The sequence below is a fragment of the Oncorhynchus masou genome, unplaced genomic scaffold (assembly GCF_036934945.1).
Source record: "Oncorhynchus masou masou isolate Uvic2021 unplaced genomic scaffold, UVic_Omas_1.1 unplaced_scaffold_2120, whole genome shotgun sequence".
NCBI classification, from domain to species: domain Eukaryota; kingdom Metazoa; phylum Chordata; class Actinopteri; order Salmoniformes; family Salmonidae; genus Oncorhynchus; species Oncorhynchus masou.
Genome location: NW_027008598.1, coordinates 59,710 through 78,431, shown reverse-complemented (window position 1 = coordinate 78,431; position 18,722 = coordinate 59,710). Strand labels below are relative to the sequence as shown.

The window sequence follows — 18,722 nt, the reverse complement described above, 5'->3', positions numbered from 1 at the left end:
GAATTTTGCGTTCCTCAGTTTCACCGGATGTTGTCGAAACGCTCCGCTAGCCGTAACTTAAAGGATATTGTGTGTAGATGAGTGATATCTATATATATATATATATAATAAAATTAATCAATTTTTATTTTTTCCCACAAAATGTGGGAGAGGTGGTGGGAATGCTTCCTGAAGACATACAACCTGTTGCATGTCCATGTTTTTGACTTATAAATGATTATAATTTATTATAAATTATTATTATAAATTATTATTAATTATTATTATAAATAATTATACATTAAAGTTGAATTAAATCTGTATTCTCTCCTCCCGTCTCCCCTCCTCCCCCCCTCTTCTCCTCCTCCAGATGTAGCTCCATATTTCCGTGTGTCTCCGGGCCAGGTCCAGACCCATCTAGAGGGTAACAGGCTGGTACTGACCTGTCTGGCTGAAGGCTCCTGGCCTCTACAGTACCGATGGATCCTCAACAACACAGATATCACACACTTCTCTCCACTATACACGTAAATATACCTTAAATATACCTTATATAATATACTGTACCTCTCTACCTGCTTCGCTCCACTACAGATGTAGATATACCTACATATAATATACCTTATATAATATACTGTACCTCTCTACCTTCTTCTCTCCCTGTACACGGAAATATACCTTAAATATATATATACATCTCTCTATAAATATAGCAATATATAATATACCTCTCTCCATAGATATACCTATATATAATATACCTTTCTTTGTAGATATACCTATATATAATATACATTTCTCTATAGATATACCTATATATAATATGCCTCTCTCTATAAATATAGCAATATATAACTACCTTTCTCTATAGAGAATAATATATATATATATATGATATACCTATATTTAATATACTGTACATCTCACGTAAATATACCTTAAATATACCTTATATAATATACTGAACCTCTCTACCTTCTTCTCTCCGCTATAGATGTAGATATAGTTGTATTTAATATACCTCTCTCTATAAATATACCTATATATAATTAACCTACATATAATATACCTATATATAATATACCTATATATAATATACCTCTCTCTATAAATATACCTATATATAATATACCTATATATAATATACCTCTCTCTATAAATATACCTATATATAATATACCTACATATAATATACCTATATATAATATACCTTTATATAATATACCTATATATAATATACCCATATATAATATACCTATATATAATATACCCATATATAATATACTTATATATAATATACCTATATATAATATACCTATATATAATATACCTTTATATAATATACCTTTATATAATATATGTCACCCTGAGCATAGCTTGCTTTGTATGTTTCTATGTTTTGTTTGGTCAGGGTGTGATATGTGTGGGCATTCTATGTAACATGTCTAGTTTGTCTAGTTCTATGTTTGGCCTGATATGGTTCTCAATCAGAGGCAGGTGTTAGTCATTGTCTCTGATTGGGAACCATATTGAGGTAGCCTGTTTGGTGTTGGGTTTTTGTGGGTGATTGTTCCTGTCTTTGTGTTTGTGGCACCAGATAGGACTGTTTTGGTTATTGCACGTTTCTTGTTTTGTAGTGTTTGTGTTTTAGTTGTTTTATTAAAACATGAATCTCAATAGCCACGCCGCATTTTGTCCGACTCTCCTTCACCCAAGAAACGTTACAATATACCTATTTATAATATACATATATATATATAATATACCTCTTTCGAAAGATATACCTATATATATAATATACCTATATATATAATATACCTATATATAATATACCTATATATAATATACCTATATATTATATACCCATATATTATATACACCCATATATAATATACCTATATATAATATACCTATATATAATATACCCATATATAATATACCTATATATTATATACCCATATATAACATACCCATATATAATATACCTACATAATATACCTTTATATAATATACCTATATATAATATACCTATATATAATATACCTATATATTATATACCCATATATTATATACCCATATATTATATACCCATATATTATATACCCATATATTATACACCCATATAAATATACCTATACATAATATACCTATATATAATATACCTATACATAATGTACCTTTATATAATATAACTTTATATAATATACCTATATATAATATACCTATATATAATATACCTATATATATAATATACCTATATATAATATACCTATACATAATATACCTATATATAATATACCTATACATAATGTACCTTTATATAATATAACTTTATATAATATACATATATATAATATACCTATATATATAATATACCTATATATAATATACCTATATATAATATACCTACATATAATATACCCATATATAATATACCTATCTTTAATATACCTATATATTATATACCCATATATAATATACCTATCTTTAATATACCTATAAATAATATAACTATACATAATATACCTATATATAATATACCATATATATAATATATCTATATATGATATACCTATATATATAATATACCTATATATATATAATATACCTATATCTATATATGATATACCTATATATATAATATACCTATATACATAATCTACCTTTATATAATATACCTATATATATAGTATACCTATATATAATATACCTATATATAATATACCTCTCTCTATAGATATACCTATATATAATAAATATATATATATATATATATAAATATAGATGATCCAAAATATAAAGCAAAATCTACAATGGAATGGTTCAAAAATAAACATATCCAGGTGTTAGAATGGCCAAGTCAAAGTCCAGACCTGAATCAATCGAGAATCTGTGGAAAGAACTGAAAACTGCTGTTCACAAATGCTCTCCATCCAACCTCACTGAGCTCGAGCTGTTTTGCAAGGAGGAATGGGAAAAAATGTCAGTCTCTCGATGTGCAAAACTGATAGAGACATACCCCAAGCGACTTACAGCTGTAATCGCAGCAAAAGGGCGCTACAAAGTATTAACTTAAGGGGGCTGAATAATTTTGCACGCCCAATTTTTCAGTTTTTGATTTGTTAAAAAAGTTTGAAATATCCAATAAATGTCTCGTTCCACTTCATGATTGTGTCCCACTAGTTGTTGATTCTTCACAAAAAAAAATACAGTTTTATATCTTTATGTTTGAAGCCTGAAATGTGGCAAAAGGTCGCAAAGTTCAAGGGGGCCGAATACTTTCGCAAGGCACTGTACCTACATATAATACACCTATATATAGTATACCTGTTTATAACATACCTATATATAATATACCTACATATAATATACCTATATATAATATACCTATATATAATATACCTATATATAATATACCTATATATTATATACCCATATATTATACCTTTATATAATATACCTATATATAATATACCTATATAATATACCTTTATAGAATATACCTATATATAAAATACCTATATATAATATACCTGTATATAAAATACCTATATATAATATACCTGTATATAATATACCTATATATAATATACCCATATATAATATACCTGTATATAAAATACCTATATATAATATACCTTTATAGAATATACCTATATAAAATACCTATATATAATATACCTATATAATATACCTCTATATAAAATACCTGTATATAATATACCTTTATATAATATACCTATATATAATATACCTATATATAATATACCTATATATAAAATACCTGTATATAATATATACCTATATAATAATATACCTATATATAAAATACCTATATATAATATATCTATATATAATATACCTATATATAAATACCTGTATATAATATACCTTTATATAATATACTTCTCTCTCCCGTCAATGTCTTTTTCATACTTTATTTTCCTAACTTGAGAAACCTTTTTATCTGATGTCTGTGGTAGTGTGTACATCAGCAGTCAGCACCCATCCTGTTCTCTCCATCCTCTTGTCTTCCCTCTCTCCCCAGAGGGTATGCATGATCTATCAGATAATAATATATAGATGAAGATATTTCTCTATATATAATGTGTTGTGGAATGTAATTATATATATATATATATATATATATATATATATATATATATATATATATATATATATATATATATATATATATGTATGTATGTATGTATGTATGTATGTGTGTGTGTGTGTGAACACTCTCCTGTCTGTCTCAGCTCTCACACACTCTGAGCTTTTATCTCTTTCCTCGTGGAGTGTTGACATGAGACGATGTGTTAAAAGACCAAGGAGGACAGGAGGCAGACGCAGGGCAATAACTGCTGCTAGAATAAAGTCTGAGACAAACACAATTACAGACACACTCCTGTCTGCACACACATACAGACAGACACACACCACTGCAGACTCAAAGACTAACTCTTCGACTCCAGCGAGGTCTGGGTTTTGTTGACTAAGCTTCCCTCTCTCATTTACACTACAGGAGGGCTGGGGTTGGATAGGACCACCACGAGGTCTGGGTGTTGTTGACTAAGCTTCCCTCTCTCATTTACTACAGGAGGGCTGGGGTTGGATAGGACCACCACGAGGTCTGGGTGTTGTTGACTAAGCTTCCCTCTCTCATTTACACTACAGGAGGTCTGGGTGTTGTTGACTAAGCTTCCCTCTCTCATTTACACTACAGGAGGTCTGGGTTTTGTTGACTAAGCTTCCCTCTCTCATTTACACTACAGGAGGGCTGGGGGTTGGATAGGACCACCACGGGTCTGGGTGTTGTTGACTAAGCTTCCCTCTCTCATTTACACTACAGGAGGGCTGGGGGTTGGATAGGACCACCACGAGGTCTGGGTGTTGTTGACTAGCTTCCCTCTCATTTACACTACAGGAGGTCTGGGTGTTGTTGACTAAGCTTCCCTCTATCATTTACACTACAGGAGGTCTGGGTGTTGTTGACTAAGCTTCCTCTCTCATTTACACTACAGGAGGTCTGGGTGTTGTTGACTAAGCTTCCCTCTCTCATTTACACTACAGGAGGGCTGGGGGTTGGATAGGACCACCACGAGGTCTGGGTGTTGTTGACTAAGCTTCCCTCTCATTTACACTACAGGAGGTCTGGGTGTTGTTGACTAAGCTTCCCTCTCTCATTTACACTACAGGAGGTCTGGGTTTTGTTGACTAAGCTTCCCTCTCTCATTTACACTACAGGAGGGCTGGGGTTGGATAGGACCACCACGAGGTCTGGGTGTTGTTGACTAAGCTTCCCTCTCTCATTTACTACAGGAGGGCTGGGGTTGGATAGGACCACCACGAGGTCTGGGTGTTGTTGACTAGCTTCCCTCTCTCATTTACACTACAGGAGGTCTGGGTGTTGTTGACTAAGCTTCCCTCTCTCATTTACACTACAGGAGGTCTGGGTGTTGTTGACTAAGCTTCCCTCTCTCATTTACACTACAGGGAGGTCTGGGTGTTGTTGACTAAGCTTCCTCTCTCATTTACACTACAGGAGGTCTGGGTGTTGTTGACTAAGCTTCCTCTCTCATTTACACTACAGGAGGTCTGGGGTTGTATAGGACCACCACGAGGTCTTCGACTCCAGCGTCTGGGTGTTGTTGACTAAGCTTCCCTCTCTCATTTACACTACAGGAGGTCTGGGTGTTGTTGACTAAGCTTCCCTCTCATTTACACTACATGAGGTCTGGGTGTTGTTGACTAACTTCCCTCTCTCATTTACACTACAGGAGGTCTGGGTGTTGTTGACTAAGCTTCCCTCTCTCATTTACACTACAGGAGGTCTGGGGGTTCGATGGGACCACCACGAGGTCTTCGACTCCAGCGAGGTCTGGGTGTTGTTGACTAAGCTTCCCTCTCTCATTTACACTACATGAGGTCTGGGTGTTGTTGACTAAGCTTCCCTCTCTCATTTACACTACAGGAGGTCTGGGTGTTGTTGACTAAGCTTCCTCTCTCATTTACACTACAGGAGGTCTGGGTGTTGTTGACTAAACTCCCTCTCTCATTTTACACTACAGGAGGACTGGGGGGTTCGATGGGACCACCACGAGGTCTTCGACTCCAGCGAGGTCTGGGTGTTGTTGACTAAGCTTCCCTCTCTCATTTACACTACATGAGGTCTGGGTGTTGTTGACTAAGCTTCCCTCTCATTTACACTACAGGAGGTCTGGGTGTTGTTGACTAAGCTTCTCTCTCTCATTTACACTACAGGAGGGCTGGGGTTGTTGACTAAGCTTCCCTCTCTCATTTACACTACAGGAGGTCTGGGTGTTGTTGACTAAGCTTCCCTCTCTCATTTACACTACAGGAGGGCTGGTGGTTGTTGACTAAGCTTCCCTCTCTCATTTACACTTCCTGGATGGCTGGGGGTTGTTGACTAAGCTTCCCTCTCATTTACACTACATGAGGTCTGGGTGTTGTTGACTAAGCTTCCCTCTCTCATTTACACTACAGGAGGGCTGGGGGTTGTTGACTAAGCTTCCCTCTCTCATTTACACTACAGGAGGTCTGGGTGTTGTTGACTAAGCTTCCCTCTCTCATTTACACTACATGAGGTCTGGTGTTGTTGACTAAGCTTCCTCTCTCATTTCCACTACAGGGGGCTGGGGGTTGTTGACTAAGCTTCCCTCTCATTTACACTACAGGAGGTCTGGGTGTTGTTGACTAAGCTTCCCTCTCTCATTTACACTACAGGAGGTCTTGTCAGGACCCGGTTTCGAACCTGGGTCTCCGGAGTGAGAAAACAGTCCCTTAACCAACTGAGCCATGAATAGACAGCAGAACCCAGAAGATGAGGCAGACACAGCAGTACTTAAGACGGTGTATTTAATAAAGAAAAAATCCTAAAATACAAAAATGGCAAATCCAAAAGGTGGTAGGTAAAACACAAAAGAACTCAAAAGAAACTCACCAAAAATAAACAAAAACAAAAAACAGAATACCACAAGAACGTCACCCGGAATCGACAAGAGCACACAGAACACTAGGGCAGGGTGCTAACATACAAACACAGAGCACAGAACTGAGGGAAACAAAGGGTTTAAATACAATCAGGGGAAACGAGACACAGGTGCAAACAATAATGGGGATCAAGGGAAAAACACAGGGACAAAAAGCACAATGGGGACATCTACTGACAAAAGCCGGAACAACCCTGGCCAAATCCTGACAGAATCCCCCCTAGGAACGGCTCCCTGACGTTCCTACCAGCTCTCTCAGGGTGGAGGACCCTGAACTGACGAATGAGGTCAGGTCCAGGATGTCTTTGGCAGGAACCCAGGAGCGCTCCTCAGGACCGTAGCCTTCCCAGTCCACCAGATACTGCCAGGACCGCTGCACCCGGCGGGAATCCAGTATCCGGTGGACGGTATAAGCCGGCTGGCCTCCAATGACACGAGGCGGAGGGGGAGGTCTGTCTGCCGGGACAAGGGGAGAAAAAACAACAGGTTTTAACAATGACACATGAAATGTGGGATTAATCTTAAGGGATCTGGGTAAGTGTAGGCGATAAGAAACTGGGTTAACTCTCCTGGCAACCTTGAAGGGACCGATGTATTTTTGGGACAGCTTGCGAGACTCCACCCGTAGAGGTAAGTCTCTTGTGGAAAGCCAGACTCTCTGGCCGGGCGCAGGGTAGGCCCGGGACGGCGACGTCTGTTGGCTTGTTGTTGATACCTCTGTGAGGAACGCATCAGATTAAGACGGGTCTTCCTCCACATAAGCCGACAGCGTCTGACGAACCTCAAGGCTGAAGGCACTCTGACTTCTGCCTCCTGGTCCGGGAACAATGGAGGAGCATAGCCAAACTGACACTCGTGCGGGGACATACCAGTGGAGGAGGAGCGCAAGGTGTTGTGCGCGTATTCGGCCCAAACAATAAAGGATGACCATGTGGACGGGTTGTCACGAGTCATACATCGGAGGGTGGTTTCCAGCTCTTGATTCATCCTCTCTGTTTGGCCGTTGGACTCCGGATGATACCCTGAAGATAGACTGGCAGAAGCCCCCATGAGTTGGCAGAAGGCCTTCCAAAACCTTGAGGCGAACTGGGGACCTCTGTCAGAAACCACATCTTGAGGAATGCCGAAGACTCGGAACACATGATTAATTACCAACTCAGCCGTTTCCTTGGCAGAAGGTAACTTAGTCAGAGGGACGAACCTGGCCGCCTTTGAAAACCTGTCGATTATGACTAGGATAGTAGTATTGCCATGGGATGGAGGAAGTCCAGTAATAAAGTCCAATGAGATATGGGACCAGGGTCTGTGGGGAACAGGTAAAGGGTGAAGGAGTCCTTGAGGGGCGGAGGTGAGAAGATTTGCCCTGGCAGCACACGGGGCAGGCATTGACCCGAAAGTGGCAACGTCTTCTCTTATGGTAGGCCACCAGAACTTACGCTGGATGAACTCCAAGGTGCGACCTACGCCCGGATGACAGGTGAGGCGAGAGGAGTGCCCCCACAGAAGGACCTGAGTCCTCACTGCCTTGGGGACAAACAACCGATTGGCAGGGCCTCCTTTAGGGTCCGGTTCGCTAGCTTGAGCACGTCTCACGGTATCCTCAACTTGCCACGAGATCGGAGCCACAATCTTAGCAGCAGGAAGGACAGGCATGTCCGTGTCATCTCGAATGGCAGGAGCGTAGACTCGGGACAGGGCATCCGGTTTGAGATTCTTCGACCCGGGCCGATAGGTGAGGATAAACTGGAATCGATTGAAGAAAAGAGACCATCTAGCTTGTCTAGAGTTCAATCGCTTCGCCTGCTGGATATACTCCAGATTTTTGTGGTCCGTAAGCACTTGAAACGGGTGAGAAGCCCCCTCGAGCCAGTGTCTCCATTCCTTCAATGCCATCTTAACCGCTAGGAGTTCACGATCCCCACATCGTAGTTCCTCTCAGTCGGGGTAAGCCGGTGTGAGAAGAAAGCGCACGGATGAAGCTTCTTGTCTTCACCCCTCTGAGACAGGACAGCTCCAACACCAACCTCTGATGCGTCTACCTCCACCACAAATGGTTCATCCGTAGTCGGTAGTATCAGGATGGGAGCAGAGAGGATGCGCTGCTTGAGTCCTTGGAAGGCCGTCTCAGCTTCTCTTCCCCCAAAAAACCTTGCATTGCCACCTTTGGTTAAAGCTGAGAGAGGAGCTGCCACCAAACTGAAGTTCTTGATGAACTTGCGGTAAAAGTTTGTGAAGCCCAGGAAACGCTGAACATCCTTAACGGATTTGGGGGTGGGCCAATCCGCTACCGCCCCTACCTTCCTAGGGTCCATTTGGACTCGACCGGGTTCCACTACAAATCCCAGGAATTGTACTCGGGATGAATGGAATTCACATTTTCCGGCTTAACGTACAGATGGCTGTCCAGGAGGCGTTTGAGTACTTGTCTGACATGCTTAGTGTGTTCTTGAAGGGAGCTCGAAAAGATGAGGATGTCATCCAAGTAAACGAACACAAATATGTTAAGCATATCCCTAAGCACATCGTTTATGAGCGCTTGGAACACCGCTGGGGCGTTGGTCAGGCCGAAGGGCATCACCAAGTATTCATAGTGACCAGTAGGCGTGTTGAAAGCGGTCTTCCACTCGTCACCAGGTCTGATCCGCACAAGATGGTATGCGTTCCGCAGGTCAAGCTTAGTGAAAACAACTGCTTCCTGGAGCAGCTCGAAGGCTGTGGCCATAAGGGGTAGCGGGTACGGTTACGGACGGTTATGTCATTGAGTCCCCGGTAGTCGATGCAAGGACGTAATCCACCATCTTTCTTGGCCACAAAGAAAAACCCTGCTCCCGCCGGGGGGTTGATGGACGCATGAGGCCTGCTTCCAGAGAGTCCTTGATGTAGGTATCCATAGCAGCTCGTTCGGGTGGAGATAGGGGAAAAGATCCGACCCCTGGGGGCAAGTGCCCGGAAACAGGTCGATGGGGCAATCGTAAGATCTATGGGGTGGTAGCATGGTGGCCCTCTGTTTGCTAAACACCAGTTTGAGGTCATGGTAACACTCGGGAACTCGGGTCAGGTCGATGGATTCTAAAGACTCGGGAGTAGAACTCGGGGAATTCTGGAAAATACAAGTAGCTTGGCACGTAGGACCCACTGCTTGATAGTGCCCACAGACCAGTCGATGTGAGGGTTATGGCTGTGAAGCCAGGGGTATCCAAGGACGAGAGGAACTCGGAACAGGAGATCAAATGAAAGTTCATCAATTCCTGGTGTTGTGAAACTGAAAGTCTCAAGGAGGTAGTGACATGAGTGACAAGTCCAGATCCCAAAGGGCTTCCATCCAATGTAGTAACCCTCATGGGGTCACTTTAGAAGTTCAGAGGGAACGCCATTCTCCTTCGCCCAGACACCATCCATGAAGTTACCTGCGGCTCCAGAGTCTACCAAGGCTTGAAGGTGAAGCTTGTGGTTGTCCCAGGAGAGGGTGACTGGAATGAGCAGACGGGAGTTGGACGGATGGGAGGAGGTTATGTTTCCCGTTACAGTTCCCCCGGTCTGTACGGGACAGAGCGTTTCCCTGGAGCCCGGGACACGTGGAACGGAAATGGCCCGGTTTGCCGCAATATAGACAGCGTCGCTCCCTCATCCGGCGGTCTCTCTCAGCCTGGGAGATGCGTCCAATCTGCATGGGTTCCGGTGGAGCCAGTGATGATAAAGGTGGGGACTCGGAGCTGGGACTGATAGGGGCTAGAGGTCTACGGTTGAGTTCTCTCTCTCTCAGACGCTGGTCAATGCGTGAGGCCAACTTGATCAGGGACTCGAGATTGTCGGGTGGTTCCCGAGTGGCCAGTTCATCTTGGATAGTGTCGGAAAGGCCTTTCAGAAAGCACACCGTGAGCGCCTCATTGTTCCAGCCACTCGCTGCTGCCACCGTGCGGAACTGGATGGCATAGTCCGTCACGCTGCGCCAACCTTGATGGAGAGTCAGGAGCTGTTTGGCTGAGTCAGAACCACTGCTTGGGCCTTGAAACACTCGTTTGAATTCCTCAGCAAAGGCAGAGTAGCTGGCACAGCAGGAACTATGGGCATCCCACACAGCAGTAGCCCAGGCCAGGGCTTTTTCCGACAGCAGGGTGATGATATATCGATCTTAGACCGGTCGGTGGGAAAGCGACGAGGGTTGCAGCTCAAAGGAGAGAGAACATTGAGTGAGAAACCCTTTACAAGCACTTGGATCACCTGAGAACCGTTGGGGAGGTGGAAGACGAGGTTCAGCCAGGGGTTAACTGCCATGGAGTACGTGAACTTGAGGTACTGGGACGGGAACTGTTGCCGGGTAAGTCGATCAGATATTTGCTTAATGGAAGTCAGCATCTCCGACAGAAGATGAGAATGTCTAGCCATTAAGGCCTCTTGCTGAACCAGGGCGGCTTCGTGGCGTTGGACAGTCTCCTGGTGGTGGGACAGCGTGGCAAAAGGTCCTGGGAACTGGCTGCCTCTGGGTTCATTTTTGGCTCTGTGTTTCTGTCAGGACCCGGTTTCGAACCTGGGTCTCCGGAGTGAGAAACAGTCACTTAACCAACTGAGCCACGAATAGACAGCAGAACCCAGAAGATGAGGCAGACACAGCAGTACTTAAGACGGTGTATTTAATAAAGAAAAAATCCTAAAATACAAAAATGGCAAATCCAAAAGGTGGTAGGTAAAACACAAAGAACTCAAAAGAAACTCACCAAAAATAAACAAAAACAAAAAACAGAATACCACAAGAACGTCACCCGGAATCGACAAGAGCACACAGAACACTAGGGCAGGGTGCTAACATACAAACACAGAGCACAGAACTGAGGGAAACAAAGGGTTTAAATACAATCAGGAAAACGAGACACAGGTGCAAACAATAATGGGGATCAAGGAAAAAACACAGGGACAAAAAGCACAATGGGGACATCTACTGACAAAAACCGGAACAACCCTGGCCAAATCCTGACAGATCTGGGGTTGTTGACTTTGCTTCCCTCTCTCATTTACACTACAGGAGGGCTGGGGGTTGTATAGGACCACCACGAGTCTAAGCTCCAACCTGTAATACATTACTGCTTACATCACTCACCCATAGAGTAGGAAAATACATACAATGAGAGAGAGATGGAGAGAGACAGAGATGGATGAGATAGAGAGAGAGATGAAGAGAGAGATGGAGAGGAGAGATGAAGAGAGAGAGAGAAGAGAGAGATGGAGAGAGAGAGAGAGAGATGGAGAGAGATGGAGAGAGAGAGAGAGATAAAGAGAGAGATGAAGAGGAGAGATGGAGAGAGAGAGAGATGAGAGAGAGATGAAGAGAGAGATGAAGTGAGAGAGATGGAGAGAGAGAGAGATGAAGAGATGAAGAGAGAGATGGAGAGAGAGAGAGATGGAGAGAGATGAAGATGGAGATGGAGAGAGAGATGAGAGAGATGAAGAGAGAGAGAGAGAGAGAGAGAGAGAATGATGAAGAGAGATGGAGGAGAAAGAAGAGGGAGGGAAGAGGGAGAGAGAGCGAGAGAGTAAAGGGAGAGAGGGAAGAGTGAGAGAGAGAGATGGAGAGATGGAGAGGAGAGACACACAGGCTCACCCAGCCACATAATAATACACACAGGCACAAACGACCTGAGGGCCCAGCAGGGAAAGAGTGGCCACAGCACTGAAGGGAGTGATTGAAAAGGCTTCTTCTACTTTCCCCAACGCACAAGTGGTTATCTCCACCCTGCTACCACGAAAAGACTTCCACCCTGCCACAATACAGCGGGGAAACGCAAGTATTTCCCGTGACTGTGCCCTCAAAACCAAACGTTTTCCTGGCCCACCACTCCACCCTGGACTTGAACAGCCTCTATGACCAGGTCCACCTCTACAAGGCAGCAGTGCCCATCTTTGCCCGAACTCTAAAGGACATCGCTCTCAAACGTATCCCCGACACTTCACACAGGAGCAACAGATCAATAGACACCCCACCCAGACCAGCGAGACACCCTCCCAGACCTGCAGGACCCCCCCTGGACCTACACATAGAGGACCCACGCCAAGAGGGATTACATCCAGACCACCGCACACCCAGACACATCCACACCCCTACCCCAACCAATCAACACCCCCACGTCAATCATGCCCACACCCCATTTAGGCCCCCAGATCAGACCTATGCCACTCCTGCCCACCCCATGCACCCCACCCCCGAAAGAGGGCCTCAACATGGAAGCCACACATACGCCCAGGTAGTGAGCGGGCAAACAGTCCCAACCCCCACTCTCACACTCGCCCAAGCCAATGGCATGTACCAGATGCTCAGCAGGCTCTGCTCACACTGGCCCTGAGGCCAAACCCGACCAACAACATTGGACACTTTATGGAACAAAAAGCCTTTACTATTTCATCCTGGAATATCCAAGGCCTGAGGTCATCTGCCTTTGGCCTGAAGAGCAGAAACCCCGGACTTCACCAAAGAAATCGGTAATACAGACATTGTCATCCTGCAAGAAACCTGGTATAGAGGAGACAGACCCACTGGATGCCCTCTAGGTTACAGAGAGCTGGTAGTCCCATCCACCAAACTACCAGGTGTGAAACAGGAAGGGACTCAGGGGTATGCTAATTTGGTATAGAGCAGACCTAACTCACTCCATTAAATTAATCAAAACAGGAACATTCTACATTTGGCTAGAAATTCAAAAGGAAATTATCCTAACAGAGAAAAATGTCCTCCTGTGTGCTACCTATATCCCCCCACTAGAATCCCCATATTTTAATGAAGACAGCTTCTCCATCCTGGAGGGGAAATCAATCATTTCCAGGCCCAGGGACATGTACTAGTCTGTGGTGACCTAAATGCAGAACCGGACAAGAACCCGACACCCTCAGCACACAGGGGGACAAACACCTGCCTGGAGGTGACAGCATTCCCTCCCCGTATGCCCCCTAGGCACAACTATGACAACATAACCAACAAAAACGGGTCACAACTCCTGCAGCTCTGTCGCACGCTGGGTATGTACATAGTCAATGGTAGGCTTCGAGGGGACTCCTATGGTAGGTACACCTATAGCTCATCTCTTGGCAGTAGTACTGTAGGACTACTTTATCACTGACCTCAACCCAGAGTCTCTCAGAGCGTTCACAGTCAGCCCACTGACACCCTATCAGACCACAGCAAAATCACAGTCTACTTAAACAGAGCAATACTCAATCATGAGGCATCAAAGCCAAAGGAACTGAGTAACATTAAGAAATGCTATAGATGGAAGGAATGCAGTTTGGAAACCTACCAAAAAACAATTAGGCAACAACAAATTCAATCCCTTTTAGACAATTTCCTGGGTAAAACGTTCCACTGTAATAGTGAAGGTGTAAACTTGGCAGTAGAAAATCTTAACAGTATATTTGACCTCTCAGCTTCCTATCAAATCTAAAAATCTCAAATAGAAAACCGAAGAAAATTAACAACAATGACAAATGGTTTGATGAAGAATGCAAAATTCTAAGAAAGAAATTGAGAAACTGTTCAACCAAAAACATAGAGACCCGGAAAACCTGAGTCTACGCCTTCACTATGGTGAATCACTAAAACAATACAGAAATACACAACGGAAAAAGAAGGAACAGCATGTCAGAAATCAGCTCAATGTAATTGAAGAACCATAGACTCGAACCACTTCTGGGAAAATTGGAAAACACTAAACAAACAACAACACGAAGAATTATCTATCCAAAATGGAGATGTATGGGTAAACCACTTCTCAATCTTTTTGGCTCTATAACAAAGAATAAAGAGCAAAAACATATACATGATCAAATACAGATCTTAGAATCAACTATTAAAGACTACCAGAACCCACTGGATTCTCCAATAACATTGAATGAGTTACAGGACAAAATAAAAACCCTCAAACCCAAAAAGGCCTGTGGTGTTGATGGTATCCTCAATGAAATGATCAAATATACAGACAACAAATTCCAATTGGCTATACTAAAACTCTTTAACATCATCCTTAGCTCTGGCATCTTCCCCAATATTTGGAACCAAGGACTGATCACCCCAATCCACAAAAATGGAGACAAATTTGACCCCAATAACTACCGTGGAATATGCGTCAACAGTAACCTTGGGAAAATCCTCTGCATTATCATTAACAGCAGACTCGTACACTTCCTCAATGAAAACAATGTACTGAGCAAATGTCAAATTGGCTTTTTACCAAACTACCGTACAACAGACCATGTATTCACCCTGCACACCTAATTGACAACCAAATAAACCAAAACAAAGGCAAAGTCTTCTCATGCTTTGTTGATTTCAAAAAAAGCCTTCGACTCAATTTGGCATGAGGGTCTGCTATACAAACTGATGGAAAGTGGTGTTGGGGTAAAACATACGACATCATAAAATCCATGTACACAAACAACAAGTGTGCGGTTAAAATTGGCAAAAAACACACACATTTCTTCACACAGGGTCGTGGGGTTAGACAGGGATGCAGCTTAAGCCCCACCCTCTTCAACATATATCAACGAACTGGCGCGGGCACTAGAAAAGTCTGCAGCACCCGGCCTCACCCTACTAGAATCTGAAGTCAAATGTCTGCTGTTTGCTGATGATCTGGTGCTTCTGTCACCAACCAAGGAGGGCCTACAGCAGCACCTAGATCTTATGCACAGATTCTGTCAGACCTGGGCCCTGACAGTAAATCTCAGTAAGACCAAAATTATGGTGTTCCAAAAAAGGTCCAGTCACCAGGACCACAAATACAAATTCCATCTAGACACTGTTGCCCTAGAGCACACAAAAAACTATACATACCTTGGCCTAAACATCAGCGTCACAGGTAACTTCCACAAAGCTGTGAACGATCTGAGAGACAAGGCAAGAAGGGCATTCTATGCCATCAAAAGGAACATAAATTTCAACATACCAATTAGGATTTGGCTAAAAATACTTGAATCAGTCATAGAGCCCATTGCCCTTTATGGTTGTGAGGTCTGGGGTCCGCTCACCAACCAAGACTTCACAAAATGGGACAAACACCAAATTGAGACTCTGCACCAGAATTCTGCAAAAATATCCTCAGTGTACAACGTAGAACACCAAATAATGCATGCAGAGCAGAATTAGGCCGATACCCACTAATTATCAAAATCCAGAAAAGAGCAGTTAAATTCTATAACCACCTAAAAGGAAGCGATTCCCAAACCTTCCACAACAAAGCCATCACCTACAGAGAGATGAACCTGGAGAAGAGTCCCCTAAGCAAGCTGGTCCTGGGGCTCTGTTCACAAACACACCCTACAGAGCCCCATGACAGCAGCACAATTAGACCCAACCAAATCATGAGAAAACAAAAAGATAATTACTTGACACATTGGAAAGAATTAACAAAAAGACAGAGCAAACTAGAATGCTATTTGGCCCTACACAGAGTACACAGCGGCAGAATACCTGACCACTGTGACTGACCCAAAATTAAGGAAAGCTTTGACTATGTACAGACTCAGCGAGCATAGCCTTGCTATTGAGAAAGGCCGCCGTAGGCAGACATAGCTCTCAAGAAGACAGGCTATGTGCTCACTGCCCACAAAATGAGGTGGAAACTGAGCTGCACTTCCTAACCTCCTGCCCAATGTATGACCATATTAGAGAGACATATTTCCCTCCAGATTACACAGATCCACAAAGAATTCGAAAACAAATCCAATTTTGAAAAACTCCCATATCTACTGGGTGAAATTCCACAGTGTGCCATCAGAGCAGCAAGATTTGTGACCTGTTGCCACGAGAAAAGGGCAACCAGTGAAGAACACGCACCATTGTAAATACAACACATATCTATGCTTATTTATTTTATCTTGTGTCCTTTACCATTTGCACATTGTAAAAACACTGTATATATATATAATATGACATTTGAAATGTCTTTATTGTTTTGAAACTTCTGTATGTGTGATGTCTACTGTTAATTTTTATTGTTTATTTCACTTTATATATTATATACCTTACTTGCTTTGGCAATGTTAACACATGTTTCCCATGCCAATAAAGCCCCTTGAATTGAATTGAATTGAATTGAGAGAGAGAGAGAGAGATGGGGAGTGAGAGAGAGACAGAGAGAGAGAGAGAGAGAGAGAGAGAGATGTTTACCATTCCAAATATGGGTGGTAATGGTAGTGATAATAGTTTTGTGATGGTAGTAGTAGTCGTAGTAATGATGATTGTAGTTGTAGTACTGATATAAAGGAGAAGATGACCGTTATTTAGTTATAAGTTAGTTATAGTTTCCTTTTCCATAATTTGTATACTATTATACTATTGACTGTTACCATTTTATTGTTATTATTTTTGTATTTAATTTTGTATTATTATTTACTACCATTTTATATTATTATTTGCTATCATTTATAATTTTGTTACAATGTACAATGCATACATTGTTGCTTTAGCAATATCGACACAATGTTTTTCATGCCAAAAAGCAGCTTGAATTTGAATTTGAGAGAGCGAGATGGGAGGAGAATGCACACACACACATCTCTCTGTTTCTGCGGGGAATGACCCAGCAGTTTGGAGCCTTGTATTGATTGAGATGACAAGTGGTATTCTGCATCGGACGTTAGAACAACAACAACACAACGGCTGGGTGTATTATCATCACAAAATATTATGACTATGTTAGTTTGACAATGTTATGACTACGTTAGTTTGACAATGTTAGAATAGAGTTAGTTTGACAATGTTAGAATAGACTTAGTTTGACACTGTTAGAATATAGTTAGTTTGACAATGTTAGGATAGAGTTAGTTTGACAATGTTAGGATAGAGTTAGTTTGACAATGTTAGAATATAGTTAGTTTGACAATGTTAGGATGGAGTTAGTTAGACAATGTTAGGATAGAGTTAGTTAGATAATGTTAGGATAGAGTTAGTTTGACAATGTTAGAATAGAGTTAGTTTGACAATGTTAGAATAGAGTTAGTTTGACAATGTTAGAATATAGTTAGTTTGACAATGTTAGGATGGAGTTAGTTAGACAATGTTAGGATAGAGTTAGTTAGACAATGTTAGGATAGAGTTAGTTTGACAATGTTAGGATAGAGTTAGTTTGACAATGTTAGGATAGAGTTAGTTTGACAATGTTAGGATAGAGTTAGTTAGACAATGTTAGGATAGAGTTAGTTTGACAATGTTAGGATAGAGTTAGTTAGACAATGTTAGATTGGAGTTAGTTAGACAATGTTAGGATAGAGTTTGTTAGACAATGTTAGAATAGAGGTAGTTAGACAATGTTAGAAAATAGTTAGTTTGACAATGTTAGGATAGTAAGTTAGACAGTTTTAGGATATAATTGACAATGTTTGGGCATATTGTCACAACAGCCCAGTTAGACAATGTTAGGATAGAGTTAATTTGAAAATGTTAGAATATAGTCAGTTTGACAATGTTAGAATAGAGTTAGTTAGATAATGTTAGGATAGAGTTAGTTTGACAATGTTAGAATAGAGTTAGTTAGACAATGTTAGATTGGAGTTAGTTTGACAATGTTAGAATAGAGTCAGTTTGACAATGTTAGAATAGAGTTAGTTAGATAATGTTAGGATAGAGTTAGTTTGACAATGTTAGAATAGAGTTAGTTAGATAATGTTAGGATAGAGTTAGTTTGACAATGTTAGGATAGAGTCAGTTTGACAATGTTAGAATATAGTTAGTTAGATAATGTTAGGATA

General features: G+C 41.7%; 1 pseudogene; it reads left to right on the top strand.

Annotated features, from left to right (window-relative positions):
* Positions 1 to 349: 349 nt before the first annotated feature.
* The window catches only part of LOC135532932 (protein sidekick-1-like), a 47,852-nt pseudogene continuing 29,479 nt past the window's right edge, over positions 350 to 18,722 (top strand).